A 22,150-nucleotide genomic window follows, 5' to 3' on the forward strand; every position below is an offset into this window, starting at 1 on the left:
CATAGGGTTTTTTTCTTAATGTGACTTTAAACAGGATTGGTGGTGTTTTTGTTTTTGTTTTTAAATTTTCTCATTGTGATATTTTATTATTAGTATATAGGAATGCAACTTATTTCTGTATATTAACAAGCTTGCTGAATTCATTAGTTCTCATAGTTTTTAGGTGGGGACTTTAGGGTTCTTGATAGTGTCATCTGGACATTTACACGTCTTTGCTTCCAGCTGGGTACCATTTATTTCTTACTGTGTCTGATTTGCTCTGTCTAGGGCTTCCAATACTATTTTGAATAGAGGTGGTGAGAGTTGGCATCCTTGTCTTGTTCCTGAATTTAGTAGAAAGGCTTTCAACTTTTCACCATTGAGTGTTATATATTGGCTGTGAGTTTGCTTTAGTGACCTTTTTTATGTTGAGACACATTCCCTCTATACCCACTTTGTTGAGAGGTTTTAGCCTGGATGGATGCTGCATTTTATCAAAAGCTATTCTGCATCTATTTAAATGAAAATTATGTTTCAGTCTTCCTTTTTTTTAGTGTCAGTCAGTTCAGTTCAGTCGCTCAGTCGTGTCCAACTCGTTGCAACCCCATGAATCACAGTACGCCAGGTTTCCCTGTCCATCACCAACTCCCAGAGTTCACTCAAACTCACGTCCATTGAGTCGGTGATGCCATCCAGCCATCTCATCCTCTGTTGTCCCCTTCTCCTCCTGCCCCCGATCCCTCCCAGCATCAGAGTCTTTTCCAATGAGTCAACTCTTCGCATGAGTTGGCCAAAGTATTGGAGTTTCAGCTTCAGCATCAGTCCTTCCAATGAACACCCAGGACTGATCTCCTTTAGGATGAACTGGTTGGATCTCCTTGCAGTCCAAGGGACTCTCAAGAGTCTTCTCCAACACCACAGTTCAAAAGCATCAATTCTTCAGCGCTCAGTTTTCTTCACAGTCCAACTCTCACATCCATACATAACCACTGGAAAAACCATAGCCTTGACTAGACAGACCTTTGTTAGCAAAGTAATATCTCTGCTTTTCAATATGCTATCTAGGTTGGTCATAACTATCCTTCCAAGAAGTAAGAGTCTTTTAATTTCATGGCTGCAATCACCATTTGCAGTGATTTTGGAGCCCAAATTTTTAGTGTAGTTATCACTTTTTGTTTTCATTTTACGTATGTTGAACCCTCTCTGCAACCCTGAAATGAATCCAATTTGAGAGTGGTATTTGATCCTTTTTGTGTATTGTTGAATTTGGTTTGCTCCTACTTTATTGAGGATTTTTGCATGTGTGTTTGCCAAAGGTGTTGGCCTGTAATTTTCTTATTTTGTAGTGTCTTTGTCTGGCTTTCATGTCAGGATGATGGGTGGCTTCATGGAATGCATTGGGAGTGTTCCCTCTGCAGTTAATTACTTGAAAGAATTTCAGAAGGATAAATAGAAGGCACACAATCCTTTGTGTGCCAGGTAGAATTACCTTGTAGACTAGACTGGGTCAGACTTTTCCTTAATAGGAGTTTTGTTTTTTTTAATTACAGATTCACTTCTGATGATCAGTTCAAATTGTCTAATTCTGCTTGACTCAGTCTTTGCAGTCTGTAGGTTTCTAGAAGTTTTTCCATTTTCTAAGTTGTCCTATTTGTTGGCCTATAGTTATTCATAGAATATGATTTTTTTTTCATGGTACCTGTTATGTATCCATTCATTTCTCATTTTATTTGGGTTCTTTCTCTTTTTTGCATGTCTGGCTAAAAAGTTTATCAATTTTATCTTTTACAATAGTGCATGGTTTCATTGATCTTTTATTTTCTCTCTGATCTTCATTTCCTTCCTTCTGTTCACATTGTGCTGTTTTTTCTTTTGGTAATTCTTTTACTTGGTAGGTTAAATTGTTTGAGTTTTTATTATTCCTTGAAGGTCTATATTACTATGAACCTCCCTCTTAGAACTAATGTGGCAGAGTCCAGTAAATTATATAGAGTCATGTTTCATTTTCATTTGTCTAAGGTATTTCAATTTCTTTTTGATCTCACTGTTGACACATAGATTCTTTTCAGAAGCATGTTTAGTCTCCACATGTTCTTTTTTCCACTTATTCTCTTCAGTTGATGCAACAGTGGGAAAAATGCTTGATATGAATTCTATCCCCTTATATTTGTTGAGGCTTATTTCTTGACCTAGTAGATGATCTATCCTAGAAAATATTCCATGTGCACTTCAAAAATACTGAAATTCTGCTTTGTTAGATGATATGACCTATGGATATCAATTAAGTCCAACTGATCTATTATATCATTTAAGGTTATGATTGACTTATTAATTTTTTTAACTGTCTTATACTTTTTTTTTTGGATGTCACTGGGCTGTTAGTCTCCTTCTATTATCAATCTCTGTCTTCATGTCTATTAATATGTCTATTAATATTTGCTTTATATGTTGTTTATGTTTAGTTGCTAAGTAATGTCTGACTTTTTGTAACCCCATGGGCTGTAGACTGGCAGGCTCCTCTGTCTATGGGATTTCCCAGACAAAAATACTGGAGTGGGTTGCTATTTCCTCCAGGGAATCTTCCCAACCCAGGGATCGAACCCACATCTCTTGCATTGGCAGGCAGGTTGTTTACCACCTGACCACTAGGGAAGCCCTTTTATATATGTTAGGTGATCCTATATTAGATATGTATGTGTTAACAAACATTCTCTTATTGCATTGATACTTCAAGCATTATATAATGTTCTTTTTGCCTTTTTTTATCCTTTGATTTAAAAGCTGTTTTGTCTGATAAGAGTATCGCTACTCCTGCTTTCTTGGTCCCACTTGCATGAAATCTTTTTCTATCCTCTCACTTTCTCTGTGTCTTTCACCCTGAAATGAGTTTTTTGTAAGCAGCCTATTGAAGGGTCTCGTTTTTTTAATTCAGTCAGCCACCCTATGTCTTTTTGCTTTGCAAAGCTATGTTTTAGCCACTAAAGAGCATATATTTAATGACAGTAATTAAGTCAATGTACATAAAATGACTAAATTCCAAAACTCCTTACTGTGTTAAAGTACAAATTTCTAGTTGTAAGTAACAGCAAAATGTGTTGAATAATGTTGATTCCAGTTGTGCATGCATTGATGCATATTTTAAATAGGATTGTCTTACCTGTAAATAAAATATTGCTACTGAAGGTAAAAGAACATTATTATATAAACTTATAAGCAAAAAGTATAAAACAGTATCAAAGTTTGGGCTTCCCAGGTGCTGCTAGAGGTAAGGAACCTACCTGGCAGTGCAGGAGTCATAAGAGATGTGGGTCTGATCCCTGGGTTGGGAAGATACCCTGGAGAAAGGAACGGTAACCCACTCCAGTATTCTTGGCTAGAGAATCCCATGGACAGAGTAGCCTGGTGGGCTACAGTCCATAATGTTGCAAAGATTTGGACATGATTGAAGTGACTTAGCACACAATATCAAAGTTAAAAGAATATAATGATTTGGGTATTTGGGGGCAGTTCTTTTTAATATAATTTTTTATATTTGGATATAGTTTATTATCAATGTTATTATCAGTGTTCATCTGTGCAACAATCATTTCAGGTATACATACACATATATCCATCTTTTTCAGATTTGTTTCTCATATAGATAATTACAGAATATAGAGTAGAGTTCCCTGTGCTATACAGTTCAGTTCAGTCACTCAGTTGTGTCCGACTCTTCGCGACCCCATGAATCGCAGCACGCCAGGCCTCCCTGTCCATCACCAACTCCCGGAGTTCACCCAGACTCATGACCATTGCGTCAGTGATGCCATCCTGCCATCTCATCCTCTGTCGTCCCCTTCTCCGCCTGCCCCCAATCCCTCCCAGCATCAGTCTTTTCCAATGAGTTAACTTTTCGCATGAGGTGGCCAAAGTACTGGAGTTTCAGGTTTAGCATCATTCCTTCCAAAGAAATCCCAGGGCTGATCTCCTTCAAAATGGACTGGTTGGATCTCCTTGCAGTCCAAGGGACTCTCAAGAGTCTTCTCCAACACCACAGTTCAAAAGTATCAATTCTTTGGTGCTCAGCCTTCTTCACAGTCCAACTCTCACATCCATACATGACCACAGGAAAAACCGTAGCTTCTATATAGTGTGTGTGTGTGTATATATATGTATGTATGTATGTATGTATATATATATGTTAAACTCCTTTAATTTATCCCTCCCCTGCCTGCCTTTCCCATTTGGGAACCACTAGTTGTTTCCAGAATCTGTGGAAAATCTCATGTCAGAGGAGCCTGGCAGGCTATAGCCCATGGGATTGCAAAGGTCAGACACACTTAGCAATTAAACAGTGAAAACAATTACAACCTTCAGTTCAGTTCAATCGCTCAGTCATGTCCGACTCTTTGCGACTCCATGATCGCAGCACGCCAGGCCTCCCTGTCCATCACCAACTCCCAGAGTTCACTCAAACTCACGTCCATTGAGTCGGTGATGCCATCCAGCCATCTCATCCTCTGTCGTCTCCTTCTCCTCCTGCCCCCAATCCCTCCCAGCATCAGAGTCTTTTCCAATGAGTCAGCTCTTCGTATCAGGGGGCCAAAGTATTGGAGTTGGAGCTTCAAAATCAGTCCTACCAATGAACATCCAGGAGTGATTTCCTTTAGGATGGACTGGTTGGATCTCCTTGCAGTCCAAGGGACTCTCAAGAGTCTTCTCCAACACCACAGTTCAAAAGCATCAATTCTTTGGCGCTCAGCTTTTTTCACAGTCCAACTCTAACATCCATACTTGACCAAAGGAAAAACCATAGCCTTGACTAGATGGACCTTGGTTCGCAAAGTAATGTCTCTGCTTTTTAATATGCTCTCTAGGTTGGTCATAACTTTCCTTCCAAGGAGTAAGCATCTTTTAATTTCATGGCTGCAGTCACCATCTGCAGTGATTTTGGAGCCCCCAAAAATAAAGACTGACACTGTTTCCACTGTTTCCCATCTATTTGCCATGAAGTGATGGGACCAGATGCCATGATCTTAGTTTTCTGAATGTTGAGTTTTAAAGCCAAATTTTTCACTCTCCACTTTCACTTTCATTAAGAGGCTTTTTAGTTCCTCTTCATTTTCTGCCATAAGGGTGGTGTCATCTGCATATCTGAGGTTATTGATATTTCTCCCGGAAATCTTGATTCCAGCTTGTGCTTCTTCCTGTCCAGCGTTTCTGCATAGAAGTTAAATAAGCATGGTGACAATATACAGCCTTGATGTACTCCTTTTCCTATTTGGAACCAGTCTTTGTTCCATATCCAGTTCTAACTGTTGCTTCCTGACCTGCATATAGGTTTCTCAAGAGGCGGGTCAGGTGGTCTGGTATTCCTATCCCTTTCAGAATTTTTGCACAGTTTATTGTGATCCACACAGTCAAAGGCTTTGGCATAGTCAATAAAGCAGAAATAAATGTTTTTTTCTGGAACTCTCTTCCTTTTTTGATGATTCAATGGATGTTGGCAATTTGATCTCTGGTTCCTCTGCCTTTTCTAAAATCAGCTTGAACATCTGGAACCTTATTTACTCCTAAATGATATTTTTAAAGGACATAGGAATCTATATTTCAATTAATTTCTAAACACATGGTAGATTTTGACCAAAATTATTCATTTAACTGGGCAGTAAATTTTCTAGGTGCCATTGAACAAAAATCAAAGCATATTTTAAAATACACATTACCTGCCCAGCCCCCACCTGGCTGCCCTCACTCCTTGCTGCTACAGCTTCCTGCTTGTCATTTGAATAACCAGTGGTTCTACAGAGCACTGGAAAAAAAACAATAAAATAAAATACACATTAATCTGTGTTTAAAGACTGCTCTTTTAAGGAAATTTAACATATCATTTATCTTAATAGTATGTCAGAAGTGTTTATTTTAAAGCTATGATTTCTAAATTTCTCTACATAATTACACACATGTATGCAGAGAAGGAGATTAGATCGATAATAAATAGATGATAGGTGACAAATAGATGATAGAGGAGGAGGAGAGAGCGAGGGAGGGGCAGGGGGAAAGGAAGAATGAGAGAACTGGCAACATCAAGGCTTTGCTGTGCCATAAGCTGCAGAAACCAGAATGTCATTAATCTGTAAAGCTCCTGAATTTTCAATTTTAAATGGCAAACTAAGTTTATAGCTGTTTCCAGCTCTTTTGCTGTATTTCCTTAGACACACATACTTAGTCTACAGCAGACTTACTAATGGGCTAAATTCCATTTTAGCTCACATCTGCCACCAGCCTGAAACACCAGCCCACACAGACCTAAGAGCCATCAACCTCCGCACCTTTGGCTGCACCTTGGTGTACACCTGCCATCCAGGATTCTTCGTCTGGGGTGGGTCTGAGCACAGGACATGTAAATCAGACATGAAATGGACAGGGAGGTCCCCTGTCTGTAAAGTAAGTCACTGGTGAGAAGTGAGAGTGGGTCCCTGCAGAACAGACTCGTGTCCAGGTGGAAGAACCCCAAGGAGTAGCCTTTTGGAGGCACTGTCCGTCATCCCCCCAAATCCATGCTTGCTGTGTGTGAGCTGTGTGTGTGTGAATATGTGTGCGGTCTGTGTTGGATGCAGAGGCAGCAGAAGCTCAGGAGAGATGCAGATCTCATTATTTGCAGATCATATTTGGTTGTGATCTGAGATCTACCAACTAGCCTGTTGGTCGTTCTCGCTCTAAATTCTAAAAGAAAGAGTTCTCTTCCTGTGGGTCAGGATTCCCCAGGAAAAACCCCCTTCTGTCCTCGGGATCCCATCGGCAACCCTGTTCTGCCCTCAGGATCCCACCGGAAACCCCATTCTTCCCCTCAGGATTCCCCCAGAAACCCCCTTCTGCCTTTCAGAATTCCCCTTACACACCTTTCTGTCAGGATTTTCTTGGAATCCTTGAACTCTCTGTCGGAATTCCACGGAAAGAACCTTCTCTCTGTCAGAATCCCCTCAGGAAGCTTCTCTGTTGAATTCACGTTAGGAATTAAGACACTTAATGTTTTTCTTTTCCCTTGTCCCTCTCTCACAGAGTCAGATACACACTTTAAAAAAGTGTTAATTTGTAGTTTGATACAGAACTATGAAAATGAAGAGATTATGAGTTAAATCTAAGTTGACAAACCAAATTAAACATTTTGCAGGTGAAGTGTTTTGATGTTGTTCACTGCTACCTCATGAGTTCACTGATGGTAGTGAGCACTTGGAAAACTGAGAGGAATTATGGTTCTTTTATAGTAATTTTGTAAATTACCTTTGCCTTGGAGACAGAGTTTCCAAAGAGGAGTGAGAAAGGGCTTAAATATCCTCCTTTACAAGCTCTCTGTTGTAATACACTGAATGCCCAAGTCAGATCCAAGTTGATTTCCACTATGAAACTCAGTTTTCCCACAAAAGCAAAGGATAATCTGCTGTGAATATGTGGGTTTAAAGTGGAGATGTATAACATATTCCTATTTTGTGCATTCAAGAAATCTGGAGAAACCTTGCTTCGGTTTAATATTTTTCAAACTTATTTGAAAATAAATGTTTTTTGAAAGTGATAATTTGTCTTTTTACTTGTAGGTAAAGGAGAGAAGTTAATGAAACAGTTACTAAAACTCCAGGTTTTTAACCCAGAAAAGTTACAGATTTAAATCAAATAAGGTGATCTGTTTTCTACTATATGCAGCCATATAAACAATTTCTGATTCCTTTAGTTCATGAACAAGTTAATGTTTTACTGAAAGGTACCTTGGGCACTTTATAGGCAAAAGTGGACATCAGATGTTAACCCAGAATGTTGTATAACAGAGAGCCTTATAAAGAGGGTTGTGTGTCTTTTCTCCACACGAGGAAGCCACAGTAAATAACACGTCATAACAGCATCAGCTGTGCATTCCAGCAGTTCAAATGTGGTGCTATATCCTTCCCCGAATATCTCCATAATCAGACATCCTCTGCCTCTGACACATTAATTCTCACTTTCTGTTGTGTGTGATACCTTGCTCAATGTATGTTGTAGCAAACAGGAGAGGTGCAGGTTTATTTCCTAATGAAGATGTTGGTTATTCCAAATCACCAGGCCTGTTGTATCTGTTATAAATTTAGAGAATATTTAAATAATACAGTGTGTCCCCCAAATCATAGTGTAAGTCAAACTTAAAAAAAAAGAGAGAACATAAAACACTTAGGTAAGTTGAATTTTTTGGTGTTTTCTTCATTCAGGTGTTCACACTGGTCTCTTAGACATAAACTCTGCTCCAGGATCAAATGTGAAGAGGGTATATGAAATGCTATATAGTTCAGTCACAGATGCTGGGTTTTGTATTTAATTTTTAGATGAGGCCAAAAGTTCCAATATGCTTAAAGGAAGTCATGCATTGTATACCATGAAGTATGAGACCTACCTTAAAATTCTTTTCTGGATTGTTCTATGTAAATGTTATTTACAAATCAAACACAGAAAGCAGTGCTCTATCCAGGCAATGTTTTCTTCGATGGAAGGAAACACAGTGGGTGGTGGCGGTGTGTTTGTTCTGTATTTTTGCTGGTTTTGTCATGGACAGTGAAAAGTCTGCGGGCTCTTTTTAATTTATTTATTTTTAACTGAAGGATATTTGCTTTACAATATTGCATTGGTCTCTACCAAACATCAATATGAGTCAGTCACAGAGTTTCAAACTTTATCTCAGTGTGCCCTATCCTCCCTGAAGGGAAGCACTGAAGAAACTGGTTTATTTGTTTAGGGGCACAGTCTATACCTCTGTTGTGATGGTTATATTATACCGCAAACCACCAGCAGCAGGTGAGAGGACAAGGACCCCAAAGGATCCTTCAGGTCCCCAGTGGCCACAGCTGAGCACAGCTGACCTGCCCTGCAGACCTGCTGCTGCTCCTGCTGGCCCACCTGACCGAGGCGCACCTCTGTGCATTCACAGCTTCTACTGAATGTGTCCCTTCTGACTGGGGAAAGCAATCTGGATACTGTTTAAAAGGTATTTATTTCAGAAAAGGAAGATGAGGCATTCTGGGCTTGCTGATTAAAAGTGGGCCTCGGTGATGCTGCTGATGACAGGCGGGCTTGTTCAGTGTCCTTATCAATCAGCAGCTGTGTCAGAGGCCTGTGCCGTGTCTCTGCTTTAAACTTATTTGAGTTTTAAAATGATTGCTTTTAGGAAGTTGGGTCCATCAGAGCCCTACAAGTGCTGACATCTGTTGTTGTCTTGTTAGGAGATGTCTTACAGTGTCAGCCTATCTGGGAAGACAGGCAAACTTCCAGTGGAACTGGAAAGAAATGCACAGCCAGGGACACCATGCTTGTCCTCATCACATTGTGGCCATAAGTGCATTTGCTAAAAAAAAGACACACTTAGGGAGACAAGCATCTTTCTTTCTACCTAGGAAGTCCAAAATGTTGTGACCATTCCCACTCACAGTGGGAAATATGTTCTGACCATTCCCACTCACAGTGCATCTTGTCTAATTAAACAATTTACACATTATTATAATTCTATATTATATATAATTATATATATAATAAATAAATTAAATAAATAATAAATATATTATAAATATTATAATATAATAAATATATAATATATATAATATATAATAATTATATATAATATAATATAAATATATATAATATAATATATATATATTATATATATATATATTCCCAAAAATATGTTCTGACCATTCCCACTCACGGTGGATCTTGTCCAATTAAACAATTTACACATTATCATGAGAAGCAAAGCAGAGAGAAATTGAGATTGAGTACATTCACTGATATAGATTTACATCAGTTTGCCTGTAAAATGTTATAGCAATATTGTGAAAATAGCAGGATTTTATACATATTAGCAGAAATGTGAAAAAGAAGTTTCATTTTTTTGTAACCAGTGCAAAGAGAGACTAGCTCAATAATCTTTGTAAGAATTCCTGTCCCAGATGAATTGTAATGTTTTAAGAAAACTTTCTGCCTTTTGTTTTTGACATCATTTAGTCTAGATTTCTTGCCAATTCTGGACTATTTCTTATAAAGTAGAGTATATTCTCTTATAGAGAATATACTCTTATATGTAATTATATATATATTATATAATTATATAATATAAACATAATATATAAAAAATAATTATAAATATATAATTATATAACCATTATATAATATAGTTATATATTATAATTCTATATTATATATAATTATATATATATATAATATAATTCTCTTATAGAGCAGAGCAGAAGAGTTAGATGAGAGATTGGCTTTACTTACAAAATAAAGACCTTGGGAAATAAAGCATCTTTGTTTCTATAAGCTGGATCTCTGCAGTCAGAGTGGTGCTGTGAAGTGTAGGCTTTCTGAGGGCAGAAGAGCCCTGGCAGATGTCAGTTCCTCTGAGCCTCCTAAGTCTTCCCACAGCAAGTGGACTTGGATATTCAGTGAAGTAGCAGTAGTGGTTTTCAGGTCAGCCTGATGAGGTCTTACTTAGTGTCAGCAGTCCCAGTTCACCAAGCACGCTGGCCCTGGTGGAGCTGGTAACACAGGTGCACTGGTGTCCACCCCAATGACAGATGCTTGTCTGCATCTCTCAGTAACCTGCCTGCTCCCCGCTTGGCTCATCTGACTCATAAACCTGCTGTGAGGGGACATGGAGACAGGTCATTTTTGTCCTCACCATCATCACTGTCGTGATGTCTTAACTGAGCAACACGTCTAAGTGTAATTGTTCCTTGTGTGCTACCATTTGTCTGCTTTTCCCCCCACAGTTCCTTCAGATGTGTTTTTCATCCATTCGGTGTGGAAGGGATATTATGAATATTCAGGGAAAAGATAGCCTGTGACCCCAACTGTCTAACTGTTTCAACGCAGCAAGCAGCAAAGTGAACACGACCTCATTGAAGCCTCCCAGGGGGAGCTGAAGTTGACAGGTAGGCACCCAGGGCTCTCCCTCACCAGACCCTCTGTCAGTCTTCTGGTCCAGGGGGCGCCAACGCCAGGCCAAGTGCTGGCTGACGTCACCTGGGCTTTGCACCTGCTGCCTCTCACTATGTCATCTCATGACGGGCAGGACAGTTCTGTTTTCCCACTTTAAAGGTTACAAAACCAGTACAGAAAGGCAAATTAATTTGCTCCAGATTACACACAGATCCTGTTACAGCAAAGATGTAAGATTTATGTCCAGATAGTCACATCTCCAAAATTCACAGTTTTGATAGCCTCTCGCTGTCATTCTGTAAAACTTGTTTGCTCCTGGTGAGCTTTCACTGATGTGTCTCAGTTTAAAAAAGCAATTTTTAAAAAAAGCACCAGCTCTGGTTTATTTTTAAGTAACAGACACTATTTTAAGCTCTTTATATACATTGTCCTTTTCCTTCTTAATCAATTTTGTGATTTAAGTATTATTAAACACATTTTTTTTTATGTACTGGTTAAAAAAGAGAGATACCCAGGAAAACTAAGCAACCTTCCTAAGTGACAGTACAGGAGTAGGATTTGAACTCGGTGGTCAGAATCTCAGCAATTAGAATCCTGAACCCACAGGACACAGAAGCACCTTCACACTAAATCTACTGTCTTCTGTTTTTTTTTTTTTTTTTTAATTATCTCGTTTCTTACAACAATGTATTCTTTTTTTATAGACTTAACTTCTAAAGGGTTCAGACTCTGAGTTACCCAGGAGCCCCAGCCCTGGTTCTGAACATAAAGGGCCCCCAAGGGGCACCCACACATTACTGATGACTAGACAGACACATGGTTCACCTCCAGAAAGTGTGAGAGCCACTCAGGCCTCCTCCCATTCCTCACATCTCACTTTCCTGCTTCCCTGGCTGGGAAAACATCTAAAAATGGTGCACACATTCTGGATGTAGGAAAAGAAAAATAATTCATACTCACAGATTTTTAACAGGTACTTATTTATGAATTCACGATCTAGGGTCCCCAAAAGTTCTTTGCTCCTTGACCCTGTGAATGTATAAATGAGATATACCAGGTGCTCAAATCTAGTCCTGTGTCAGAATAAACTGAGACTTGGAAAATATTCAGATTTCATAGGCTCACCCAGGTCCTTTGGATAATATTTCTCTTCATGAGTTTGAATTTTTTCCCCAAAGGAAATGCTCTCCAGTGTGATCTGATGGAATTAGGTTTGGATTTGGGAAAGAAGTTGGATCAAGAGTTGTTCAGACTGAGTCCCAGTGGACAGAAGTCCACCTGCCATGTACAGTCTGATTGGGAAGGACCATAGAGAAGGAAGCGGAAGTCATGCTTCTGGAGGACCAGCCAGGACTTGGTGTTCTGTGAGGTGCTGTAATTTAATTGCCATAAAAATCTCCTGAATCTTATCTCTACTGACAGTTTTTAGAAGTGGGATTCAGAGTTTTATATGTTGAATTGGATGCTAGGAACACAGAGCTGCTGATGGTGGAGATGGACAGCAGCCCGGAGTCAAGTGTTAGGTGGTCCTGCTTGTCCATGGGTCTTTCTCGTCCTCGGGTCCTCCCCGTTCACAGGTCTTTCTTGTCTGTGGGTTCCCTTCCATCCTGTGTGATTAGCCAGTGGCCACTCTTCTGTGATGTTAGAGGTTTACTTCTGTGATGGGAGGAAGTGGGAATTAATTGCCAGAGTCCCTGAAATGAACAGTGTGACTTTCCCTTTAACCTGTCTCTCTGCACAGAAGACATTTGGGTTCATTGTTATTTAATATCTGTTCATTTGTTTGTTTACTTATTTATTTGGTTCCTCCTCTGGGTAGGGAACTAGCCGTAGCTGCAAACACATTCCCCCTGCCACCCCACACATACACCCTGACCCCGTGGACAAAGGCATTCAGCAGTCATTCCAAGGACCTTTGTTCTCCATGCCATTCATTTCATTTCAATAAGTGCAATTGATCTGTATAAGTAACTGTATTTGGGGCTATTGTTATGGTATCTCTCTTTTTTTTTATATTGATTTAGAAATATTTGTTTTAAATTTTGTAAGAATTTTGTACAAACTCTCCACATATATTTTCAACATAGCTGTATTTATTAAGACTTTTTTTTAGTGATTCAATATTTATAGATTATTCTCCACTTAAAATTATTGTAAAATATTTGGTATATTCCCTGTGCAATGCAGTATATCCGTGCAGCTTGTTTATTTCATACACAGTAGTTTAATCCTCTAGGTTAAGTCTCTTTTTCTTTCTTATACTACATACCCCTGTCCTCAGAAGTGAGTAAAAATTGAATAAAAACGCTGGACTTAAAAAATTAATATAACTGAATATATGTTACTTTTGTTCCTTCTGTGGGATAAAGATGTTGAATTGAGTGAAGTAAACGATACTTGCTTGAGACAGACGAGGACCTCAGTAAGAGGTGATTTTTAGGAAAAAAGAAGGACTGCAGCTAAATATTAAAAATATTAATCTCTGTTATTGAAAACACTATCCTTTCTGTATCATATTCCACATAAATGGGCTGAGTGCCTGCCTTCCTAACTCATAAGCATTCCTATGATGTAAGAATAACACAGTGATTCTTTCCTAGGAGTTTACAAGAAGGAGGAGGCCCACTTATTTCTGAAAACTTTTCAGATTAAAGAGCCAGTGGATATTTTCATCAGCAACTTTGAGAATGACAACTGGGGACTGGATGGTTATGTGAGTACTTCCTGGAGGGCTATCTAATCATCATGTCTGTGTAGAGGTGGGGGCACCAATGGGTGTTCCTTCCAAGACAACCTGGGTCCTGTCTGCACCGTGAAAACTCAGGGCCCTCATCCTGGCCTGACAGCCACGTCACCCCATCATCATCTGACGGAAGAAAGCCATCCCTGAGATGAGAATGAAACTGGCCAGGAGAGACAGGCTGTCCCTGCCAGACACACGAGAGCCTAGATGCAGACCACGCCCCACTGTCAGAGTGGGACTCTACCCAGGCCTCAGTAACCACCCTGCATGGGCTGAGAAAGGGAAATTCCAGATGCACCTTCACAGTCTCCTTTGCAAGTTAACCCTTTGCTTTGGCACTAATTCATCATAGAACTTGAACATAAAGGGCCTTGCATGATATGCATGAGACAGTAGCTGTGACACAGTGAGTTTTACATAATATAGGCTCTGAGGTAATTCATATGTGTGTCCCCATTTACAAAGGATATTCAACCTATAAATAAGGTGTCAAATTTACTACTACTGTTTTTGAGATCAAAATGAGACCGAGTTTGTTAGTTGAAGTTCATGTCTCTATTTTTCAATTTTAACTATAACTGTGAAACTCAAAGGAATGACAGATTTTTAAAAGAACCATTAATGTCTAAATAAGAGAAACAATATATTATGTTATAAGGAGAGGTTATGATTAATCCTTGTTGATTTCTTCCCTTTCATGTGTATCAGGTATCATCCGGACTTGGAAGGGTTTACTTTTCAAGGTGACATACACAGAAAAGACTGGGAAATATAAGCTGGAAAGGCAAGGTATGCTGCACTTACGTGATTTTTCAAAGAAAGTATCAGGTTGGTCTGCAGATGACTGAGCTGAGTGTGATAGAAAAGATGTGATTTGAAAGAAACAGAAACAAAAATAATGGGAAAGACTCATGTATTTTACACCTGGTTGAAAAAAGTCCCCTTCACTGGCAGCAAAATAGAAAATATCAGCTGGCATAAATGCAATAAATATGCAAGACACAGAATATCCTTAATTTACAAAGAGATATTTTTGAAAAACAGGAAAAAAAAGCAAAGTGGAAATGCAAAAGAATAAACAAACTACATTACCCTAAGAATATCATTAAATATAAGTAATTAAAAATGGCCAACAAACTATGAAAAGATCTTAACTTGAAAAATATGTATTATGACAATAAAGGTAGATCATTTTCAGCTATGAGAATGTTGAAGTTTCTTAACAATGATTTGGGGTGGTCTAGAAAAAGGCACCTTAATGTTCATTTTTGGTGAGTGTGTGAAATGTATACAATTTGACAGTATTCTTTTATCAACGATTCTACCTCTAAAATTTTAATCAGACAAATGTGATCATTTTTTTGCATATTCAGGTATGTGTATAGCAGGATTATTTTTAATACATGAAATCAGAAATAACCTGGGTATCTCACACTCCTATCTTAAATGAATTGCTTCTTATATCAATCTTATACAATGTGTTAAATAGAAGACAGTTTAGTATATGTCATTAGAGAACAAAGATTACATAATGATGTAGAAAGGTGTTCATGACATACATGAGAACGAAGTTTGTTCTAGATAGACAGAAGAGACAAATGTGCCTGCCTTCTTTATGTCTTTCTCAAGTACTAATTAGACATGAAAAATGTTTGGAAAAAACAGTAGATGTGAAGCTTCCCTTATCTACTTACTAGTTTTGTGATCCAGGAGGAATTACAACATTTTTGAGCCTATTTCTTCGTCTGAAATCTCAGTAAAGAGTAAGTTCCCGATTGCTGTCAAGATTGAGAGTCAGTATGACGGTTTGCTTTGTGCTAAAGCTCTCCTCACACATATCTTCAATCATGTTGCTACTAACACACATGAGAAGCGGCATCTCTCATGGAGATGAGATGATGAGCACCACGTTTCTCCTGAATAGTATCAGCTACTTTCTACTTTACTTACAGAATGCTACTAACATATTAATTGTACACAGAAGAGTACTTCTGTGTAGGATTTGACACTGAGCAGCCTTTCAGAGGAAAGTGTAGTACTTGGCGATGATTGTCACTGATGTACTCATTTCATAAAACCTTTATCAATATCCTGAGGGAAATATATACCAACTGTGTAATATCACACTTGAAAAACAAAAAACTTGACCAAAAGGGATAATTAATCATAAAATACTCTAAATCCACCTTTCCAAACCAAGACCTTTTACATAGAAAAGCTTTAATTTACAATGTCAGCCATCAATGAGATGGTGCTTTCAGTGGGGTTCTATTATTTTGAGATAATGAAAATAGGCCAGCACTAATGATAGTGAAGTTTTCTCTTGCTCTGAGCCAAACGCTGTGGTTATCTGCCCTCCTCTCTCCAAGACACACACTCTAGTAATTGTGTCTAAGGACACCCCAGCAAGCCGTGCACTATACTCTGTGGATGTCAGAGTTTACTGGTCCAGTCAGCCTGACCGGAACCATCACTTTGCTATTTTCTTTGCACCACCCTATTTCTTTTTAATCTAACAAAACAGCAGCTTGCTTTAACAAGTAATCTTTCTTCTCATGTGATGATGAGCTTATTGTCAGGAAAAACAATTTCCCTCACAAAATAATTTGAATCACAAGCACGCCTCCCATTCAACTAATGAGAAAAGTCTGTGTGTAAGTAATGCTTCAACAGCAGCCATTCATTTCAGAGTTATGGCTACACTCTGTTTTTATGGATAAAAATAAACCACCTCTTACCTCTTAATTGTTTCCAGTCAGTAGATAAAGTGATTATCTTTAAATGGATACTAAAACAAGTTAGTTTGAAAGGCAACTCTAATGCAAAACTTGTGTAAGAAACAAAATAAATTGATTTTTCCATTAAAGTCAAAGCCCCCAGAACTTCCCTGGTAGTCCAGTGGCTAAGACTCCATGCTCCAATGGGGGCCCAGGTTTGATCCCTGGTCAGGGAACTAGATCCCACATAGCACAACTAAGACCCAGCACAGCCAAGTAAATAAAAATAAATAAATACTAAGAAAATTGAAGTGGCCTCCCCCCACCCCAAATCAAATGGGAGAAAGTGCAAGCCATGTGTCTACTCAGGGACTTATATTCAGAATATGTAAACCCTTATAGATAAATAGTATGTAGGCAGATAACCTAACGAAAACACTGGCAACCAATTTGAATACACATTTCTCCAAAGACATAAAAATGACCAACAAACAAAGGAAAAGATGTTTAACATCATTAATCATTAGGGAAACAAAAATAAAAACCACTTCACACCCACTAGGGTGGCTCAGACCATAATGACAAACAAGTGGAGGCAAAGATGTGCAGGAATTAGAATGCTTGTACTGTGTTGATGGGAAAGTAATGGTAAGGCAGCTGTGGAAAACAGCCTGGCAGTCATTCATTGGGTAGTTGAAACATGGGGTTACCACAAGGTTCAGCAATTCCACTCCAACACATATGAGCAACAGAACTAAAAAACATATATTCACACATAAATCTGTACATGAATGTTTATACCAGCATTATTCCCAATTGTCCAAATGTGGGAACAGCCCAAATGTCCATCAGCTGGTGAAGAGATCAACAAAGAGTGGTGCTTCCTTACGATGGAGTATTATTTTGAAAACATTATGCTAAATACAAGCCGCCATTCACCAAAAAAAACCATATATTGAATGATTATATTTATATGCAATATCCAGAACCGCCAAATCTATACAGACAGAGAGTAGTGGTTGCCTAAAGCTGGAGGCTGGGGTGAGGAGGAGGAGGACTGCTGAGGGTTCTGTTCAATTTTAGGGGTGACAGCAGTGTTCTAACAGATTGTGGTGATCACTGCAGCATCAACCCCCCATTTTTAATAGTAAAGAAGAAACACCTTTGACTTATATGTATGCATTAAAAGGGTAAATTCTATGAATTCTATCTCACCTTAATTCTTAAGAAGCATAACTGAGAAAATAACTACCCTGCATTTGATTTCCTAGGACAGCAGCAGCGTTAATAATGTGCAGAAAGGGGGCAGTGAGAGGCAAGGATGGAGGTGGAGGTTCAGGGCGGGGCTGGAGGGGAGACAGGACCCAGTGTCCAGGTGTCTCTTGAGATGGGTAGGGAGGAGATCAGGACACGACTTCAGAGAGTGATTAGGTAAGACTTAGCAACACTACAAGGTACATGTTCTCTTAGGCAGTGCTGCTTAGAATTCTGTATATTCAGACTCTGATTGATGCATCGCTGTAGAAAGAGGATTTCATGGTGGCATCATAGAGAAATACTAGAAGTGGCCCAAATGTTCTTCAACAGCAGAGTGCTGTTCTAAGCTAAATTCTAGCTTAGCTAATTAATAGAATACTGCACACCTGAAAACAATTACATTCACATGTGCAGATAGAAGAAACACAAATATATGGTTAAGCTTAGTGTACTACGGAGCTGGGGCCCTTTCAGTGGCACTGAGATCTCTTGAGAAAATTAGAGATACCAAGGGAATATTTCACTCAAAGATGGGCACAATAAAGGACAGAAATGGTATGGACCTTACAGAAGCAGAAGATATTAAGAATAAGTGACAAGAATACACAGAAGAACTATACAAAAAAGATCTTCATGAACCAGATAATCATGATAGTGTGATCACCAACTTAGAGCCAGACATCCTGGAATGTGAAGTCAAGTGGACCTTAGGAAGCATCACTACGAACAAAGCTAGTGGAGATGATGGAATTCCAGTTGCGCTATTTCAGATTCCAAAAGATGATGCTGTAAAAGTGCTGCACTCAATATGCCAGAAGATTTGGAAAACTCAGCAGTGGCCACAGGACTGGAAAAGGTCAGTTTTCATTCCAATCGCCAAGAAAGGCAATGCCAAAGAATGCTCAAAATACCGTACAATTGCACTCATCTCATACACTAGTAAAGTAACGGTCAAAATTCTCCGAGCCAGGCTTCAACAGTATGTGAACCGTGAACTTTCAGGTGTTCAAGTTGGATTTAGAAAAAGAAGAACCAGAAGTCAAATTGCCAACATTGATTGGATCACTGAAAAAGCAAGAGAGTTCCAGAAAAACATCTATTTCTGCTTTATCGACTATGCCAAAGCATTTGACTATGTGGACCATAACAAACTCTGGAAAATTCTTAAAGAGATGGGAATACCAGACTACCTGACCTGCCTCTTGAGAAATCTGTATGCAGGTCAGGAAGCAACAGTTAGAACTGGACATGGAACAACAGACTGGTTCCAAATCGAGAAAGGAGTATGTCAAGGCTGTACATTGTCACCCTGCTTATTTAACTTATATCCACTGTACATCATGAGAAATGCTGGGCTGGAGGAAGCACAAGCTGGAATCAAGATTGCCGGGAGAAATATCAATAACCTCAGATATGCAGATGATACCACCCTTATGGCAGAAAGTGAAGAAGAACTTAAGAACCTCTTGATGAAAGTGAAAGAGGAGAGTGAAAAAGTTGGCTTAAAACTCAACATCCAGAAAACTAAGATCATGGCATCCAGTCCCATCACTTCATGGCAAATAGATAGGGAAACAATGGAAATAGTGACAGACTTTGTCATTTTGAACTCCAAAATCACTGCAGATGGTGGCTACAGCCATGAAATTAAAAGACCCTTGCTCCTTGGAAAAAAAGTTATGATCAACCTAGACAGCATATTAAAAAGCAGAGACATTACCTTGCCAACAAAGGTCCATCTAGTCAAAGTTATGGTTTTTTCAGTAGTCATGTATGTATGTGAGTTGGACTATAAAGAAAGCTGACCGCTGAAGAATTGATGCTTTTGAACTGTCATGTTGGAGAAGACTCTTGAGAGTCCCTTGGACTGCAAGGAGATCCAACCAGTCCATCCTAGAGGAGATCAGTCCTGGGTGTTCACTGGAAGGACTGATGCTGAAGCTGAAAATCCAATACTCTGGCCACCTGATGCAAAGAACTCAGTCATTGGCAAAGACCCTGATGCTGGGAAAGATTGAAGGCAAGAGGAGAAGGGGACGACAGAGGATGAGATGGCTGGATGTCATCACCGACTCATTCGACATGAGTTTGAGTAAACTCCAGGAGTTGGAGATAGACAGGGAGGCCTGGTGTGCTGCAGTCCATAGGGTCGCAAAGAGTTGGGCATGACTGAGTGAACTGCTCTGGGTTCTCCCTGCTGGACAGCGCCACCCCTGGTGGCTGGATGTTACTGCAGCATGCTACCCCCAGTCTGGCCTGGCTCACCTGGCAATATATGGACCCACCACTAGGGAGCACTTGATGCTGTTCCCAGGGCTCTAGTCTAGCCACAAGAATCTCTGCATTATTCATGCTAACCCCATGGCCAGGGAGGGAGCAGCTTGTTGGCTCTGCTTACAAGCCCATTACGTGGGCACTGAAATTGAGGAGAGCAAGTATCTGGCATCCCCCATGCATGGCAGCTGGTGAATGTTCCTGAAAATAAAAAAATTAAATCTGATTCATACGTGCTGATACAGAAGGATTGCAAAAATGTATGGTTGGTTTACAAGATGCCAACATCCAGGATAAAATATGTTTACCTAAGACCTGAGGTAGAGGGAGTAGCATAATCCTTCTCAGTAGCTCAGTCAAGTCCAACTCTTTTCAACCCCATGGATTGTAGCCCACCAGGCTCCTCTGTTCTTGGGATTCTCCAGACAAGAATACAGGAATGCCCTCCTCTAGGGGATCTCCCCAACCCAGGGATTGAAACCGCATTACATGCATTGGCAGGTGGATTCTTTGCCACTGAGCCACCTGAAAGCCCTGAAGAACAGTATGGAGGTTCCTTTAAAAACTAAAAATAGAGCTACCATATGATCCTGCAATCCCACTCATGGGCATACATCCAGAGAAAACTATAATTTGAAAAAAACATATGAACCCCTAAGGTTCATTACATCACTAATTATAACAGCCAAGTCATAGGAGCAATCTAAATGTCCACTGACAGTTGAATGAAGAAAATGTAATACATATGTATGTACACACACACACACACACACACACACACAAGTATTACCCAGTCATTAAAAATAATGAAATCCATTTACAACAGCATGGATAAACCTAGAGGTTATCATACTAAGTGAGACAGAGAAAGACAAATATTGTATAATATTGCTTACATGTGGAAAAAATAAAATGATACAGATGGACTTTTTCAAAACAGAAATAGCATCACAGACATAGAAAACAAACTTATGGTTATAAAAGTGGGGAGGAAGGGGATAAATTATTAATTTGGGATTAAAATATATACACAACTACCTATAATCAACAAGGACCTACTCTACAGCACAGGGGAGTATACTCAATATCTTGTAATGAGGGATAATGAAAATGAATCTGAAAAAAATGTGTGTGTGTATATGTATATATATATAGCAAAGTGATCAGTTATACATACATATATATACATGCCATTTATTAATTTTTAAATGTCATGAATGTGTTTGAGTGGTCTTGACTACCAAGACAGAACAGCATGACACAAATGAAATAAAAACATATATATTGTGTATTCTACATGTCAAGCTGTGTTTTGGGGCATTCTGTTCTGTGAAAACTTATTTAATTCTTCAGCAAACCAAATGAGGTAGACAATTTTCTCCATTTTTCAGATGAGCAAACGAACAGGCAGAAATACTTAAGAGTCTTGCCTGCCATCATGTAACTAGAGAAGGAGAACTAAAATGTCAACCTCGACAGTCTGTTTCCTGTGTATTCTCTTAAACATCTGTATTATCTATTTATTCACATGTTTTACATCTTATTGTGCTATTGGGGCCAATTAAAATATTTATTTTCTTGAATTAATGTATTACTTCTGTACAGAAAATTTAACATAGCATTAAATACATCTTTCTATCTCAGATTTATCCCTTGATCTGACTTTGAGAGAAGTTAATGGTATGCTTCATGCAGATGACACCACCCTTATGGCAGAAAGTGAAGAGGAACTAAAAAGCCTCTTGATGAAGGTGAAAGAGGAGAGTGAAAAAGTTGGCTTAAAACTCAACATTCAGAAAACGAAGATCATGGCATCTGGTCCCATCACTTCATGGGAAATAGATGGGGAAACAGTGGAAACAGTGTCAGACTTTATTTTGGGGGGCTCCAAAATCACTGCAGATGGTGACTGCAGCCATGAAATTAAAAGATGCTTACTCCTTGGAAGAAAAGTTATGATGAACCTAGATAGCATATTGAAAAAGCAGAGACATTACTTTGCCAAGAAAGGTCCGTCTAGTCAAGGCTATGGTTTTTCCTGTGGTTATGTATGGATGTGAGAGTTGGACTGTGAAGAAAGCTGAGTGCTGAAGAACTGATGCTTTTGAACTGTGGTGTTGGAGAAGACTCTTGAGAGTCCCTTGGACTGCAAGGAGATCCAACCAGTCCATTCTGAAGGAGATCAGCCCTGAGATTTCTTTGGAGGGAATGATGCTAAAGCTGAAACTCCAGAACTTTGGCCACC

General features: G+C 39.1%; 2 long non-coding RNA genes across 2 annotated transcripts in view; one reads left to right on the top strand and one right to left on the bottom strand.

Annotated features, from left to right (window-relative positions):
* Positions 1-12,229, top strand: part of LOC123465809 — a 34,458-nt gene extending 22,229 nt beyond the window's left edge. The window contains exons 2-3 of the long non-coding RNA XR_006641124.1: positions 10,746-10,907; positions 12,093-12,229. This is a non-coding gene — a long non-coding RNA (uncharacterized LOC123465809). The remainder of the gene's footprint in view (positions 1-10,745; positions 10,908-12,092) is intronic.
* A 48-nt stretch (positions 12,230-12,277) lies between these two features.
* Positions 12,278-15,512, bottom strand: LOC123333775. The gene is made up of 2 exons (XR_006551326.2): positions 15,352-15,512; positions 12,278-12,570 (listed from the first exon to the last, which is right to left on the bottom strand). It is a non-coding gene; the product is annotated as an uncharacterized LOC123333775 (long non-coding RNA).
* Between the last annotated feature and the right edge of the window lie 6,638 nt (positions 15,513-22,150).

This window comes from Bubalus bubalis, chromosome 5, assembly GCF_019923935.1.
Source record: "Bubalus bubalis isolate 160015118507 breed Murrah chromosome 5, NDDB_SH_1, whole genome shotgun sequence".
Taxonomy (NCBI): domain Eukaryota; kingdom Metazoa; phylum Chordata; class Mammalia; order Artiodactyla; family Bovidae; genus Bubalus; species Bubalus bubalis.